Source organism: Geotrypetes seraphini, chromosome 3 (assembly GCF_902459505.1).
Source record: "Geotrypetes seraphini chromosome 3, aGeoSer1.1, whole genome shotgun sequence".
In the NCBI taxonomy this organism is placed as follows: domain Eukaryota; kingdom Metazoa; phylum Chordata; class Amphibia; order Gymnophiona; family Dermophiidae; genus Geotrypetes; species Geotrypetes seraphini.
The window spans coordinates 234,268,723-234,285,716 of record NC_047086.1 but is presented as its reverse complement, the minus strand read 5'-3'; the positions used below and the strand labels follow the sequence as shown (position 1 = coordinate 234,285,716).

The window sequence follows — 16,994 nt, the reverse complement described above, 5'->3', positions numbered from 1 at the left end:
ATTTGCACCTGTTAACAGTCAAGTGTGCCAGTGTTGCCAATTGCAAGACCAGATATTTCTAAAATGATCTCCATATTGTTCCCAGCTTTCTGTAGCGGAGGCACTGGTTCACTATTGAAATATTACTAAAGGTGATGAAATATAAAAGAAAATCACGGTGCCACCCCAAACTGGATTTGATTTTAGTCAGTAGTTTTCACACCATCCAAATGTCCTCATCTGAGAGCAGGAAGAATGACACATTTTTCATTTACTGAAATCAATATGCTATCTTGTTAAGCTCAAAATAAATCGAAGAGGCACCCACCAGTTCTGATAATTCTGGACCCTCTGAATCATTTTAAGGAAACCCCTCCCCTCCAAAAAAAAAACCAAACCAAACCACCCCAAATCTTATACCTACAGTATATGCTTTAAATTTTCTACCCTCAGATATCCACCTGGTTTGTGTTCATTTGCTTATAGCTGTGCATATCCTGGATACAGATCTGCCTAGGCTCGATTATCTATTCAGTTTGTTTCTCTGTTGCTAGAACTCGGAGCATTTACTTCTGTGTAATCACTAACCTCATTAAGGTTCTGCTCGGAGAGGCTACGACATCAGCTCTGCTTGCTATTCAGTTGAATGAAGATAAGCAGAGCTCAGAGTAACATATTACAGAATGAATAAAGTTGATTCCTGAGGGCAATACCTTCCAGAGAATGGAAAATACAAGGAAATAGCAGAAATCACTGCCGACCAGGTGCTGAAGTCTTGCAGCCAATCTGTATATTCTCTATGGGCGATTTCAGGTCCACCCTGATCCACTCAGGGCCTTACACTTGCACCAGGGTAAATTTTGTAAAGGTTACTCAAATGCAGGTGCCCAGAAACTGAGCTCTCGGTGCTAATTCTATAATTGCAGTTATACAGGTAATTTCCATTACAGGCAGTCCCCAAGTTACAGACGCCCAACTTAAGTATGACTCATACTTAAGAACGTAGTTGAGGCTTCATTGGATTTCACTGAGCAGTATTTCCAGTGGCACAGACTCCGGAATGATGTACGGCCACATTAAGAACAGTGTGTGGTTGTACATGCTGTAACTTAGAGGGAACACTGGTAGGAGCAGTTGGTCCTTTTGTCAGCTGAGAACAGAGGTAAGCAGCAAAAACCTTAAAATCTACAAGTTCTAATTTACAAATAAATCCGACTTAAGAACCGCTTTAAAAACTTGTTCTTGGATGAATGAGAAGCGGAAGCGAATGGCTGACTAGCGTGGGAGCTGACCCGGACTCCACGCTGGCACGGAGAAACTTAGCGAGCTGCCCCACTGAACGCTAACTTTATGACTACCAGCTGTACCGGAGTGAAGCAGGACTTTCTCTGCGGCATTTTTGCCACGAGTGCACGGGCTGCAGTGGAGGGTGTTTTCCAGCTGATGGAATCCGTCGATTCCCGCCGGGGCTGAGAGAAGTGCGGAAGCGGCGTCTTGCCGCGAGTGCACGGACTGTGGAGGAGGCTATCGGCTCTTCCGGAGCGAGACAAGATTTTTTTCGGTGGCGTCCCTGCCATGTGTGTGCGGGCTGCAGGGTGTTTTCCCTGCGATGGGAGTTCGGCGGGCCTCATCGGGGGCTGAGAAGAGCGCGGGAGCGGAGACGTGGCTTGAGCAATGGGAGCCCACTGCGGAATGATAGAGTCTAGCGCGGGCACTCGGCCCTCCCGGGAGATGAGAGAGGAGCACAGTACTGCAGCCACGGTCTGAGTCCTGAAAGTCGGCTGGGAGAGAAAGACCTTGAGTAATGCCTTCGGTATGATGATAAGTAAGCTGCTCATGAAATATGACTGAGGATTTTATTATGCTTTCCCCTAGTCTTTTAGTGGAAACAGAAGAAGTCTTGGATATATTGACTGAAGCTGGAAGAGCTTTGTAGGCTTGAAAGCCTGAAGGTTTGAAATTTTGTCTTTAATAATATAAGGAAGTAATTGAGATAAGGAGGGTTTCCTTATGAAATAAACTGTGTAAGCTGATATGATAATGCCTAGTGAGTGGAGTTTGATGATAATTAATTAATAGAGTTTTTAATGACTGCTTACAAAGAACTAGGTAATTAACATAAAAAATGCCTCTCTACATTGGTTCAAATGTTTTGGAATGGAATATTTGTAATAAATTAATTACAAGAACAATAAGTCACAAGAGCGACACAAGGCTGACTTGAACTGGTGGGGGAAATAACTCACGAAATCGGTCTAACCAGAAAAAGAACTCTAACTTAGCCATCTTGTAAAATTCTCAGACTATCTAGTCATTTGGAACTGAACTAACTTTGGGAATATGGCTAACAAAAAAAAATCAGACCCGATCTCAAAATGTTTGCATACCACGCAGAAGACTTTATGGAAACATCAGTTCCAAAACAAAATCCAACACAGGAATAAGCCGAGCCAAATATACTTGGAAAATAAACATTAGAGACGTTAGAATCCCCTCCAGTTGACTTACAACATTGGATGGCTGATATCAAACTCTCACTAGCAATATTCATTTCAGATATTAAAGTAAATATTGATGGTTTACATTAAAAAAATGGATGATAAGAGTCAGAATCTACAGGAATTCGAAGAACGGGTTATTTTACATGAACAGGAGATATCTGAAGGAATGGTTAATGGATGAATGTGGGGTGGCAATTTTATTACATCTTTTCCATACAGCTAGAGCAGCCACTTTGGAGGAAAATGCTATTAAACTTTTAGTACGATGGTATATTACTCCGGTTCTAATTAGTAAATGCACTAAGGAGAAAAAATGCTGTTTGTTGGAAAGGATGTGGTGAAAGAGGCACATTCTATCATATGTGATGGGAATGTCAAAAAGGTCCAGCAGTACTGGGAGCAAGTATTTGATTATGCGAGTAAATTAATCCAGACTCCACTTAATATGAATGCTGAAAGGGCACCGTTGGGAGTAGGAGTAGAGGGATTAACAGATCTCAATCTAAACTTGTGGATTTGGCATTTATAGCTGCCAGATTGATATTGGCTCAGCAATGGCGTACTTCAAATGTACCCACAATTAGAGATACGAGAGATTGTTTAGGAACAGTGAGTGACAAATATAGACTATCGGCCCTTTTAACAAATCAATGGGCAAAGTTTAAAGACATATGGGAAAGGTATATTGAATTGGAAAAAGAGGTTTTATGAAAGATTTGAGTTCTACATTATCCTATCCATATGAATTGGGAATCCAGGTCTCCTGGGAGGGGGGGAGGCATGGAGGGGGATGGTTGTAATTGTTGGGATGACAAGATGTACTATTTTATTAGTTTATTAAGGTTATGGATCATGTTAAATGTTATTCATGTCTTGTATTGAGATTATTGTATTAAAATTACTAAAATAAAGAATTTTTTTTTTTTTTTAAACCTTCTTATTGACCCAGGGACTGCCTCTATAGAATAGCGACTAAGGGGGGAATTCATTAACAGGTGCTAACCATGTTAGTGCACGCTAAACGCTAAAGACATGGGCATCTTTCGCATTTAGGGGTCCTTTTACAAAGGCGAGGTAGCGGTTTAACGTGCGGAACACCGCCCGTTAAACCATCTGCCGCGCTAGTACCTAACGCCTCCACTGACGAGGCGTTAGGATTTTAGGCTGTCGTGGGGGTTAGCACGTGATGAAATGTCCGACGCGCTAACCCCCGTAGCGCACCTTGATAAAAGTAGCCCTTAGTGCAAGTTAAGCATCTTTAGTGCTCACTAATGCATTAAAGCCCATTGATGAATTTCCCCTAAATCTGCATTTCCACACCTTCACTTACGCCAGCTGAAAAGCTGGCGTAAAAGCGGGCGCTTTAAATAAGGTTGGAGTGGGGTGGGATGGGAGCACAGATATAGGGCCTCCCAAAGCAATACAAATTGTTCCTTTCTGTATACGTTTCATTTATGTTTGGTATCCTAGAAGTTTTTATCTATCTACTTATAAATTTAATTTTTAACTAAAATGAGCACATTTACTCCCTCCCCCCCCGTATTGGAGTATTTACTGCGCCGGTTCGTGCTAAAATTCTGTAGCGCAGCTTGATAAAAGGGGCCCTTGGACTACTCGTGGAAAGTGAATGGTCTTAAGCACGCCACAAACTAAAGAAAATGCTGAACGTTTTAAAAAATTCAAAAGGCACAAACATGTCTCCTACAAAAAACCGATCTTATCTCAAACAAAATCTCTCAAATTGCAAACTGGCAGGTCTACTCAATGCTTTTTTGTTCTAGCAGACCATAAGAAAAAAATGAGTTAGCCATTCTAATTAATAAAGCAGCTAATATTCAGGTTTCTCACTCTCATTCTGATCCACGTTGGACATGGGGTTTGATTACTTTTTACACTAAGGGGTCCTTTTATCAAGCTGCGGTAGGGGGTTTACCGTGCGATAAACCGCCTGCCGCCCTAGCCGCTAACGCCTGCATTGAGCAGGCATTAGTTTTTCAGCCAGCTGCAGGGGGTTAGCGCGTGATAAAATGACCGACGCGCTATCCCCGCTAGCGCGGCTTGATAAAAGGAGCCCTAAATGACAGAGTTCACATTGCTCCTAATAGTGATTCATCTATCTTTTATCAGTCATTAACTATCACTGTGGCAAAGGTATCCCATAACTCTGATAATATGGGACTTTATCCAAGTTCTGGACTCGATGTTAGACTTCATACCCAAACATCACACCTCTTCCTACCCTCAGCATGTCCTTACTTTCCTTGAACCATTAGGGTTCATTGACCTGTGGAGAATACTGAATCCCGATGGTCAGGAATTAACTTTTCAATATCCTCTCCATTAATCTTTTTCTGGAATTGATTTTTCCTGACCTCCTAAAAATCTCATTCAATTAATTGATGAGATGCTTATGGATATCCCTATATACCCAACCAACCAACTTTCTAAATTCTGGAAAGTTATTTTGACACTGTAGCTGAAAAGAGTGCTATTTCATTAAGTACCGCCAATTTGCAGGAACAAAATTCTCTGTTTCGAATTTGTTCCAGATCATTGACTGAACCATATCCATGTCATTCTCGTCTTTGATGGGCTGAGAACTTTTCAGCAACCCCTTGCAATGTCAGATCATGACGGAGCATTTCATGACAGGGGTAGCACAAACTGGTACAAAACACCCTACAGCTCAATATCATATATTCATTAAACTACCAAAAGAGCTGAAAAATAAGAATATCACAAGTAGTAAAGATACTAACCATATTACAACTGCCTTCCTAGACTCTCACTGGCTACCTATGCAAGCACGAATTCAATTCAAATTCTACTGTCTATTATTCAAAGCATTAAACGGCTCGCCCTCCCCCCCCCCCCCCTATCTAAACAACTGCCTAAACCAGATCCTCACCTCAAGACAAAGAAAAACTCCGAACCCTTTTGCCTTCCCTCCACTCGAGGGCACACAGCACAAAAAGATGTTTGATAACCTTCTGGCGACGCAAGCAGCAAAACTTAACCACTCCATCTCCAACCTGTTGACGGCAACGGGCGACTTCAAAACTTTTCAAAAAGAAATCAAAACCCTACTTTTCAAACAATTTATCCAGATATCTTAACCCAACCCTTCCCCCTCTTCCTCGTTAAACTCTCCCCAAAAACCTCCATTTAAATAATCTCTTCCTCCCCAAAACACCAACCAGGTATTCAGATCCCTGAAATGTAATGTAATCTTATTTGTACTCTAACTGTAATCTATTTGTTATATCACACAGTAACATACAGTCAATTTAATATCCAGTTTGAAAGTTCTTCCGGAATTAATCCAGCTACCTCTCCTCTCTTGTAACAAAAAAAAAAAAACCGTTGTAACTTCACTGGAAATGTCCAGTTAGCTCTTTTGTAATCCGCCTTGAATTGCAAGGTATAGGCGGAATAGAAGTCCCTAATGTAATGTAATGTAATGCTTAAACAAGATAAGTGTCATAACTTTCATCCTAAAATCCGATGGGCTGCTTTAGAGGCTGTAAGTGTAACAATTTGAAAAAGATGAGTCATTCTCTAAACACCGTACATGCAAATGAGGTACACAGAGGTTTACTAAATTTACATGGGATGAGTCGCTGGTGATAGTGATTGGCACATGTGCATAATATACTCCACTGATTACAACTGATAATAGCAATCAAGATAATTTCAGGCTCAAATATAGTTTATCAAATTACTTTCATAAACTTCACTGGTTGCCAATAACCTCCTGAATCTCAATTAAAACTTCCTCTATTCTATACCACGTAAGCAACTCCAACGTTGGATTTTCCATATAATTTCACTTGAACCTTATGGTCTTAATTCCATTTAATGGAAAGCTTTTCTGTGAAACAATTATTTAACATGTAATCAAATTTGCAGAACGTTAGAATCAGTTTTGTTTATAAATTGGAGAGATCGGATGAAGCAGACTATTTTAAAAGGAACAATGTTGAATTTTCCACGTTAATCAAATTGAATCTGAGGACCATAATTATTGCATCAATTACAAAAATTTTTGTGCAGTATAATTTTTAAAGTGGCCTAACTTGTAGAAATTCCATTTCTATACAACCTTACCATGCTTGTGGATAATAAAGCCCATTTGGTTTTGAATAACGTCGAAACAAAATTTCCTACTTAAACAATTCTGCATTTCATAAACTGATATACAAATAATTCACAATCATTTAAAACTTTATTGACCGCTATGCAGGACTTTTTATTCTCAATGCCAAGGTTTTTATGAAAGTTCCTCATAATTGGCCATCATCAGCTCATAGTAATTGTCACGAGGCTCCAAACAGTGCGCTGTCATTGGTAGGCTACAAAGATAGAGAGCTTAACCTTCTAAATGATTAACTAATACCATCTGCCAGTTTTTGATTGGCTGTTTCAACAGAACGCCGTTAATCTCAACACCATTTTTTCACAAGAAGCAGCACTAATTCATCTTTTTGGTTGAGTTAAAAACGCTAGCGCACCTTTGTAAAAGGAACCCAAAGTTAGGCAAGTTCCTGCTGAACCAGAACGTACGCAGGTAAGGTTAGTCTCAGTTAGGGCGCTGGTCTTTGACCTAAGGGCCGCCGCGTGAGCGGACTGCTGAGCACGATGGACTGGTTCATAGACAATGGCGCGAAAGACAAAAGCGCACCCGGACAATTGAGCGCAGCGCGGAGGCGCGCGCCGCTCAAAATTACTGATTTTAGGGGCTCCGAAGGGGGGTTTTGTTGGGGAACCCCCCCACTTTACTTAATAGACATCGCGCCGGCGTTATGGGGGGTTTGGGGGGTTGTAACCCTCCACATTTTACTGTAAACTTAACTTTTTCCCTAAAAACAGGGAAAAAGTGAAGTTTTCAGTAAAATGTGAGGGGTTACAACCCCCCAAACCCCCCACAATGCGGCGCGATGTCTATTAAGTAAAGTGGGGGGGTTCCCCCCACCCACACCCCCGTCGGAGCCCTAAAAACAGTAATTTAGAGCAGCGTGCACCTCCGCACTGCGCTCAATTGTCTGGGTGCGCATTTGTCCCGGCGCGCTTTTGACCTGACACCCGATGGACTACTGGTCTGACCCAGCAGTGGCAATTCTTATGTTTATTCCTTTTGGTGAGACTACCTGGATAGATGGAGCTAGAGGTCTGCATGGGAACGGGGATCGCGGGAATCCCTCAGTTCCCGTGGGGGACCCGCAGGAATCCCCCCTAACCCAGGGGACACCCACAGGGACCCCCCTCTGGCCCACGGGACTCCCACGGGGACCCCCATCTAGCCAACGGGACTCCCACGGGGATGGAAGGCTTTGGAAGCAGGGTTCATCCATATAATATAATGGACACGTCAGCCTTAGTAAAAGAGGGGGTTTATAAGTTAATTACCTGAACAGAAAACAAAAAAGGGTTCCACCAAAGAGATTCCACAAAGAAAACAGCAGCGGAAACACAAAAGAAACTGGAATTGATGATCCTGTCAGAAGTAATTGCTGCTTTTTATGTGGACAGGCGGGGATGGAGATAATTTCTTGCGAGGATGGGTGGGGACAGAGAGGATCCTGATGGGGACGGGTGGGGAAGGGTGGGATTTCTGTCCCCATGCAACTCTCTAGTTGGAGCTCTGTGTTGTTATACCGTTATAATTTTGTTTTCACAATGGTTTCAATTAGCTACACTGTGGATTATGTAATGAGACCAACATGGAAATATATGCCATTTATGAAACTCAATAAGGTAACGTAATATATAACAATACCAATGCTCCATCCACTCTAATGAAAATATGAATGCTATTTTTCTCCATTTTCAGCAACCAAATTATATCACAAAGAAGCACTCCCCTGATGAAGCCTTGATGTGAAACGGTTTGGGAAGATAAGTGCTCCTTTTTTGTTTGTTTGTTTAGAAGCTGCTTGTGATTTATATTCTCCCTGTGAATTGCAACATAATGAAAAGCCAAAAAAGAAAAACAAGTGAAGATTAAAAAAAAAATTTAATAAGTATACATTCACACAAGGTTTTTGACCCATGATTAGAACCTATGCCCTAATGTGTCGGCACACTAAGGGCTCCTTTTATCAAGCTGCGGTAGGCGGTTGACGAGGCGTTAGTTTTTTGGTGTGCCGCGGGATGAAATGTCCGACGCACTAACCCCCGTAGCGCACCTTAATAAAAGGAGCCCTAAGGTCTCCTTTTACTAAGCTGCGATATGCATTTTTAGCTCGCGCTAAACCCGCGCTATGTGGCTAGAACTAACGCCAGCTCAATGCTGCCATTAGCGTCTAGCGCACAGGGCAATTCTACGCGCACTAAAACCGCTATCGCATCTTAGGGCTCCTTTCATCAAGCCTTGCTAGCGGCTTAATGCGCATAATAGCGTGCACTAAACCGCCGGCCGCGCTAGCTGCTACCACCTCATCTTGAGCAGGCGGTAGTTTTTAGCCAGCACAGGGGTTAACGCGTGATGAAAAGTCGCACGCGTTAACCCCACTAGCACGGCTTGATAAAAGGAGCCCTAAGGAATAGTAAAAATAATCTTGAGGTCTTTACCTAATTGAAATAGCATCTTCTTAAGGGTGTTCATTGGTATGACACTTTGAACATTGATTATCTCCTCTCTTGTTTTTGTGGACAGGAAACAGGTTGGCATGGTTTCTAATGTTGTAGGACTTAGTTTTATTTTGAGTGGGTACTTGGTTGGTAGTTAGAGAAGTTAAATCAGTTAGAAACGGTCTTATACGAGGGGAATTTTTATATTGTTTGGGTCTCCTGTAATTGGACCAATGTATAGGGGTAATGTAAATATGAGTGATGATATTAATATCCCTCAATTGATGATTAAAAAGACGAGTAAGAGAAGCCATAACTTAGAGTCCTACAGAATTTTTCACAAAACTAGCTAGTAATGCATTGCAAAGCAACTGCTTTCATTTTGAAGGCAATTATTACAAACAAATCTATATTGTATTTTCTTTCACTTACATAAAATCAATAAAATATTTTGAACAAACAAATCAAGCGTAATATGTTTTAAAGTTCTGTCCGGTCTGCTGGTTTGTTCTGCTGTGCTTGCATGGCAGATCATCTTCCTCTTCTACGTTCCTATGCAAATGTATCTCATGCATATTCATTGTGGATATCCTGAAGATCTGACTAACTAGGTGTGTCCCGGAACTAGGTTGAGAAACCCTGCCTTACACCTATTTTACACAAGGCTCTACACTTAACAGAGCTTTTTCTAAAATACAAGAAGAGCCAAGCCTGTCCCGATCTAGTCATATCATTTCCCATCTCCATGACTGATCTAAACTGAGTCTCCATGACTACAAGCTCTGTCACACCTATTACCCAAATCCTAAGAAGTACAGTAGAATCTCAGTTATCTGGCCCCCAAGGGGATTGGTGGATACCAGATAACTTTTTTTCTAGTTAATTGAGAGTGTGTTAGAAACCTTGTCTAACACACTCTCAATCCCCCCCTCCCACCCTGAAGCGCCAGGGCAGCAGTCCTGAGTCTCAAAGCCTTCCTCCTTCCCTCAAGCTCCGAAGTGGCAAAATCAGGCAGCGGTCCTCAGCCACGAACCCCCTCGCTCCCTCTTCCTTACCTGAAGCGCAGTGGACAGCAGGAGGCACAGATTGCTTGCAGCCTACCCCAGCAGGGCTTTTCCTCTGTTGCATCACTTCTGACGCATCAGAGGAAAGACCCTGCCAGAGCTGGCTGCCTTCTGTTGACCAGCTGCGCTTGAGTAAAGAAGGGAGGGAGCGAGGGAGTTCATGGCTCAGGACCGTCACCTGCTTCTGCCACTTGAGGGCTTTGCGGTTCAGGACCGCTGCCGCGCTGGTGCTTCGGGTTAGAGCTGCTTCGGGGCTTGAGATAGGGAGGATTTGTGGCTCAGGATGCTGCCGCTGGTACTTCGGGGGCATTTTTTTCCCCCACCGGCAATTTTTTTGTCAGTTGTGTGAGAGTCCAGGTTAACTGATATCCAGTTGACGAAGACTTTACTGTAACAAGAGAAATGCTAAATTCACTGTCAGCTATTTGGAAGTTAATTCATTAAGGTAATGGCAAATTCTATTTTCTCTCTTGTAATAGTGTTTCAACTGATTCCGAGAGCTGATTATTCATTTTACTAGCATGCTTTCTCTTTTCTGAATTTGAATGAATGAATCCTGAAATAAATGCATTTGGTTCCAGGACATGAGTTATACAACCAGTGCAATCTGCCACATAGCTACGCAGTTTCTTTAAACAGACCTTCCTGCCTGCGTCATTTGCTTTCTACAACTTGCACAATGTAGATTTGGGCTCTCATCTGTTACAAGTCTTTTCCAATACTGCTTCCCTAACAGCAACAAAACAAACAAAACAATCCATACTGATCTGGTTCTTCAGAAAGCTGACAGTGAATCATATTTGGCCTATCAGAGCAGACATGAAAGTAAACTCATCCAGGCAAATTCCCCACTGTGATCTTTCTTTTCCTTGAACTAGCCTGGAGCCTGGATCAAGCTATAGGAAATCAATAAGAAAACCAAGCTCTTCCAGAAATACACTGCCAATAGGAAAAAGTCAGCAGCAGTCCTCCTGCAAATGGTCCTCCATCTCAGATCAGTTTTCTTGACATACAAGACCCTGGGCCGTTCTCTGTTAATTACAACTGCACCTCCTCTAAGATAAAGCTGTAGCACAAACACTTTGTTTTGACGAGCCATGCTAAGGACTCAAATTTTATTTCATAGGCAAAGACAACCACACCTAGCATTTCAGAAATAAATTTAACTTCACTTGATGGATGTCATAATTACAAAAAGCTCAGGGAAACAGCATCTTGGGATCACAGTGTTGTGTTGACTATAATCCTTATCACCTTGCTGTCTCATATTAAATTTACTCAGATAGGTCCATGCCAGAGTGTGCCTCTTTCTCCCACCTAGACCATTTAAGCAAAGTATACAAAACAGAACAAGGCATATTAAAGTTCAGTGCTGTGGAATCTAATATCCAGCGTATAACTCACATGAATCACAAAAGAGATTACTAATAGCATTAAGAACAAAACATACAGTACAATTGTGTGTTTTCTCCTGTGAGAAGAAAAATGGTGATACTTGTGAGACTCTGTAATCTTATGTTAGTGAGAAGTAATTATTCTTATTGCCAGTAATCTCATCCCTTACTGTTGCATAAATACAGTTCTGTTATATCTACACAGGAGTCCTTACATTACATGATCAATCCCCAGCCGCAAACTGGCTTTGCAGAAGTGTGTCACTCACAGCTTTCCTTACCTCCCTCATTCCCAGCGGAGTGGAGTGCCCCCTTCAGTTTTTCCTTCTGAAAGCCAACTATGCAGAGGTGTTTCTCATCTGCTGTATTTAGTTTCTATTATTTTCGGTTGTAAAATTTGGGAGTTTTTAGGCTTTGGTGCCCTGAGACTCCATATATGGGGGTTCTCTGCCTGGGAAAGGATGCAGGTTCTGCGGAATCAGACTGCTGTGTGTCACTAAGGCTCAGGGTCCATTCCCATTTGCCTTCTGAATTTTTCAGAGGCTTGAATGCAGGCTGCGGGCTCCCTGCTTATCCCCCCCCCCCCATTGCACTCCGAGGTTCTATGGGGATGGAGGTCTCAGTCGGGGTTGGTCCAACTAGCAGCCTGAAGATTTCCTTGTTGGGAGATGGTAGTTAGACATCATCTGGGAGGATCAAAGGATCGAATATTATCACCCTGGACAGGTACCGCGAGAAACAGCTTAAGCTGGTGGCTCCAGGGAGACTCTTTGTAGAAGGGAATGCTTCTCCAAATCATGTCATGGGCGACTCTCACAACCAATGCCAGCCTGTTCGGCTGGGAAATCTATTGCGGGGACTACTCAGTTCATGGCCAGTGGACTCACCATCAAAAGGAGTGGTCCACAAACCATCTGGAGCTCCAAGCCATTCAGCTAGCATTGAAAACTCTGGAAATGAACCTGGAGGGAAAAGCAGTCAGAGTGTTCTCCAGTGCCACAGCAGCAGCGTCTGTGAACAGACAGGGAGGCACCAGAAGTGCTCCCTTACGTCTGGAGGCTCAGTTGCTGTTCTAGTGGGTGGAAACCCATCTACAAGCCCTTTCTGTGGCCCACATAATTGGAGTGGAAAATGTTCAAGCCAACTTTCTCAGCCGGCAGTCTCTAGTCTAGACCCAGTGGAATGGTCTCTCTCCCAAAGGGCATTCAAACTCATTGTACATTGCTGGGGTAGATTGGTAATGGATTTGTGGCTTCTGCCAAAACTCTAAAGTGAGGTGCTTCTTCAGTCGAAGAGAAGAACCAGGAAGCTTAAGGTTGGACATGTTAATTCAGACCTAGCCCCAAAAGGGTCTCCTTTATGTCTTCCCACCATCCTAGTTGCCTGGTACTAGCCTTGCCAACTGTGGTATGCAGACCTAGTACATCTTCAAAAGGACAGGGGCCTCAAGCTCCCAGTTCATCCAGGGCTTCTCAGTCAGGGACCAGTTCCCATAGGGAATCAAGAGTGCTTTGGTCTTATGGCATGGCTCTTGAGTGCATGGCCTTAATTCGCAAGAACTATTCGGATGTAGTTATTGCTACTCTCCAAGCTATAAAGCCTTCCAAAATGGTGGCCTATGCTAAGGCTTGGAAGGCTTTTCTACACTGGTGTGAAAAGGATTGGGTGGAGAAGCTACAGTCTCCCATTTTGGTTATCCTTGCCTTTCTGCAGGCCGGGTCTGGAAAAATGACTTGCAGTGACATCACTCAAAGTTCAACAGGCCTCATGCTTCTGGGAGCAAGGAGGTAAAGTTTCACTGGAAGCTCATTCAGATGTGACCAGATTCCTAAGAAGTGTGCTCTGGTTGCGACCTCCGCTACATCAACCTATTCCATCCTGGAATCTTAAAATCATTCTAAAGGGTCTTAATAAAGCTCCATATGAGCAACTACAGGAGGCATCTATCGTGAATCTCAAGGTGGAGGTGGTGTTCCCGATGGTGATCATCTCAGCGAGATGGACGTCAGAACTGCAAGCTCTCTCCTGCAGAGAGCCCTTTCTCTGGATCACGGAGACTGGAGTAGCTCTCCGTCCTGTTCCTTCCTTCCTGCCAAAGGTTGTATTAGATTTCCACATCAACCACAAGCTCAGGTAAGAAGGATAAGATTTTACAGAAAATGGATGTGTGAAGAGTTTTTCTTCACTAAATGATTTTCATCTTTCAGACCATCTGTTTGTGTTAACCAGGCAGTCCAGATGGGGCAGACTGGTGTCCAAGGCTTCTACAGTTAAATGGATTTGAATGGCCATTTTGTCAGCATACATTGCCTGTGGCAAGCAACTGCCGGTTTCTCTTAAGGCACACTCAACCAGGAGTGTTGCATCTTCATGAGCAGACTCTCGGGCAGTTCCTCCAGAAGAGATTTGTAGAGTAACTACTTGGTCTATTCTTCATACTTTTACAAGGTTTTACAGAGTGGACATGGTAACTCGAGAGGATGCCACCTTTGGGTCCTCAGTCTTGCAGGCAGACTCTTCTGTCGCACCCTAGATGTCAGCCATCTGTGGAGATGTAACAGAATGAAAAATTAAGTTCTTACCTGTGAAGATTAACAGAAAGAGGATTATCCAGGAGTCCTTATGACCCACCCTAAGTATTCCTGATTTGCCTGCTTTCTGCCTTAGATATTTCTAAATTCCAGAACTGGAGCATTACTCTTGTCAGTCAAATGGCTAAGCATAAAGAAATCCTGTATAAGTAAGTGACTTGTTGAGCTTCTGGCTCCTTTGATGTTAGTGCTTGTTGCATACAGCAGGTTGGTTCACTATTGCTGCTATGTTATAAATGTTTGCTATTAATTGTTCTTCTTTTTATAAGTTGCAAAGTAGAAGAGATATGTTTGATGTTTGTGGGGAAGTTCCCTATACCTCCTCCTTCTTTATACTATTCCAGTGGAGATTGATTGCTTTGGAACAAACTAAAGGGGCACTCCACTGGGAATGAGGGAGGTGCTGAAAGCTGTGAGTGACACACTTCTGCAAAGCCAGATCATGACTGGGGAGTGACCACCTAATGTACGGACTCCTGTGAAGATTAACAAAATAGAAGATTATCCAGGTAAGAACCTAATCTTTCATGAAAACTGACAGTGGCCAGAAAAGTACACTATAAAATGAATGGTATAGTAAATTATATTGCAATGTACATAAATTATTATGGGAAAGTTCATCAGAGTGCAATTTTAATTCAATCTTTCTATTAGCGACAGAATATCTCTCTAAACATGTTAACACAAATATTTCAACTGTTTTCCTCTTTCCACCAATGCACACATGGTTTCTGTCACTACAAGTAAAATACATTAGTGTAAAGAAAAACTACTCTTCAGCTTCTCTTCCATTAGAGATACTTGTGTCTAAAACCGTGTTCTGCTATTTCACATTCTCTTCCTTCAACCATTTTTTTCTGTTGTTGTTTTAAGAAGGGTATCTGTATTTGCCTAAACTACCTTATGAAAAGCAGAAAGATAGAGCTTCCGCTTTGTGTCTGAGTCCAGACAGCTGGCTGTGAATTAATCTCTTCCCCTTATTACTGTGTGAATGAACAGCAAGCAGTCAAAACAAAGGATGCTGAAAGGGAAAACGAATTCAAGGATGATCAGATGGGGATGCTGCTACCCTGTCCAGTTCCACCCATCACTAGCCACCCCCAAGCCACTTCTCATTCCTAGGATATATTATTATCTGCAAAGTCAACTAGCGAAATGACTTTGGAGAAGATTTAAAAAAATAAAAAAAATAAAAAATCTAAACTCCTGCGGCCACTCAATTATTTTGTAAATTACATTTCTAAACTTACACCTTTTAGAAGTGCTAACTGACTTTGTCATGTACATTTCACCCCACAATAAATAACATTTAGCTTTCAGTTCTGGACACAGGAGCCGGGTAAGCCCTGGCTACTAAAAACAAACAAACAAAAAAAAAAAAGATTAGCTTCTCATGCAAGAGAATTAAAAGCAAATAGGCATATATTTGTTATCATCTGAGCAAAGTATGAAGTTTCTACTAGTGCCAGGAGAAAGTGGAAATAGCTGCTAGTCTCACCTATGCAGGGCGACCGCAGAAGCCCTCCCGGGTCGCGCTCATCTCCGCCTTCTCTGTGGTCGGGATCTCGGATCTGGATTCCCCCGGGTAGAATTGCGGGGGGTCCGGCACTTCCGCTTTCTTCCCGGCTTGCATTCAGCAAGCGCTCGACAGGGCTCAAGCGGGGAGCTTTGGGGGGGGGGAGGGGCTTAAGGAAGCCCCAGCCCCAGCTAACCGAGCGATTCGAGCTGAGCCGAGTCGCCCCAGGCTTTGGGATCGCCGGCACGAGCCATGGGGGGGAGGCCAGAGAACAGCCACAAAGTCTCCCCCCTGCTTTCAGGTCATGGGGAGAGCTAGGAGAAGGGCGCAGGGAGACCGAGGGTTCCCAGAAAAGCAACTTTTCTCAGTGTCGCCGCTCCATCCCTGGAAAGTTTCCTGGAGTTCGAGAGCAGAGGCATCCCATGTTGCCGAGAGGCTCAGACGGCTAGGTCAAGACTTTGGGAAGCGGCTACTGCTCTTCCTTCCTTCCTTCACTCTGCCTCTCTGATTTACAGATTGGAGCCGGAGAAGCTCAGAGCTCCAGGCGAGGGGGAGGAGCCACGGGGAGGGGGTGGGGACAGTGTGAGAAGACTCACCCAACCACAGGGGAGGGGGCGGCTATGACGAGGACCCCGATGGGGGACGTTCGCTTTCCACCGCTGTTTATTCTCACTGGCAATGCATCTGGCATAATTCTTAGACTGCCCTATGGTCCCACTGGTAATTAGGTGATTTTATTTTGTCTTTACTTCCTCATCAGTGTCTTGGCTATTTTTATTTTTTTTTATTTGGTCTAGTTTCTTTGTCTGCCCTTTCTTCTCGTCCCCTTTTCTTCTCAGGCCAAATCAGTCATGCTGTCACTTTGCCTGAGAAATTAATTCACTCTTGAAAGTCACTTACTGCCATTGTCCCCCGCCCCTTAATTCATTTTACCTTTTTTCACAAAGCACAATAAAGAGAAAAGAGCTTGGTAGCCCTGCTTAGTGTCATTGATGTAATATTAAAAGAAAGTGCCTAAGAGAACAAAGAGATCTATATAGGTATGAATTCTAGGAAACAGACATCAACTCATAGCAGAAGACAGAAAAACAGGTGCGAAGGCCACAGGTTTTATGTTATATTTCACAGATGTTGCATGAGAAGTTAGGTGAGTCACCCCCTAGCTTAATTCTCTGTGCTATATTCAATTATCGCTATAAAACATTCATTCCTAATGATAGATAAATGACATGAAATAGAATTTAAACTGCTGTTTTCATTGCAGAAATGTTTTTTTTGTTGTGCAGATCTTAGGTTTTTTTTTTCTCATGAAACATGTTTAGTTTCCTAACTAAGGTCATCAGTAATTTAATTTTACATAGCTATGGATTCAGTGCATA

General features: G+C 42.9%; 1 protein-coding gene across 1 annotated transcript in view; it reads right to left on the bottom strand.

Moving 5' to 3' along the window:
• TMEM200A (transmembrane protein 200A) overlaps positions 1 to 16,191 on the bottom strand; it is a 173,827-nt gene extending 157,636 nt beyond the window's left edge. Inside the window, exon 1 of the mRNA XM_033939449.1 lies at positions 15,598 to 16,191. The gene's annotated coding sequence lies outside the window, so the exon portion shown is untranslated. The remainder of the gene's footprint in view (positions 1 to 15,597) is intronic.
• Positions 16,192 to 16,994: the final 803 nt, after the last annotated feature.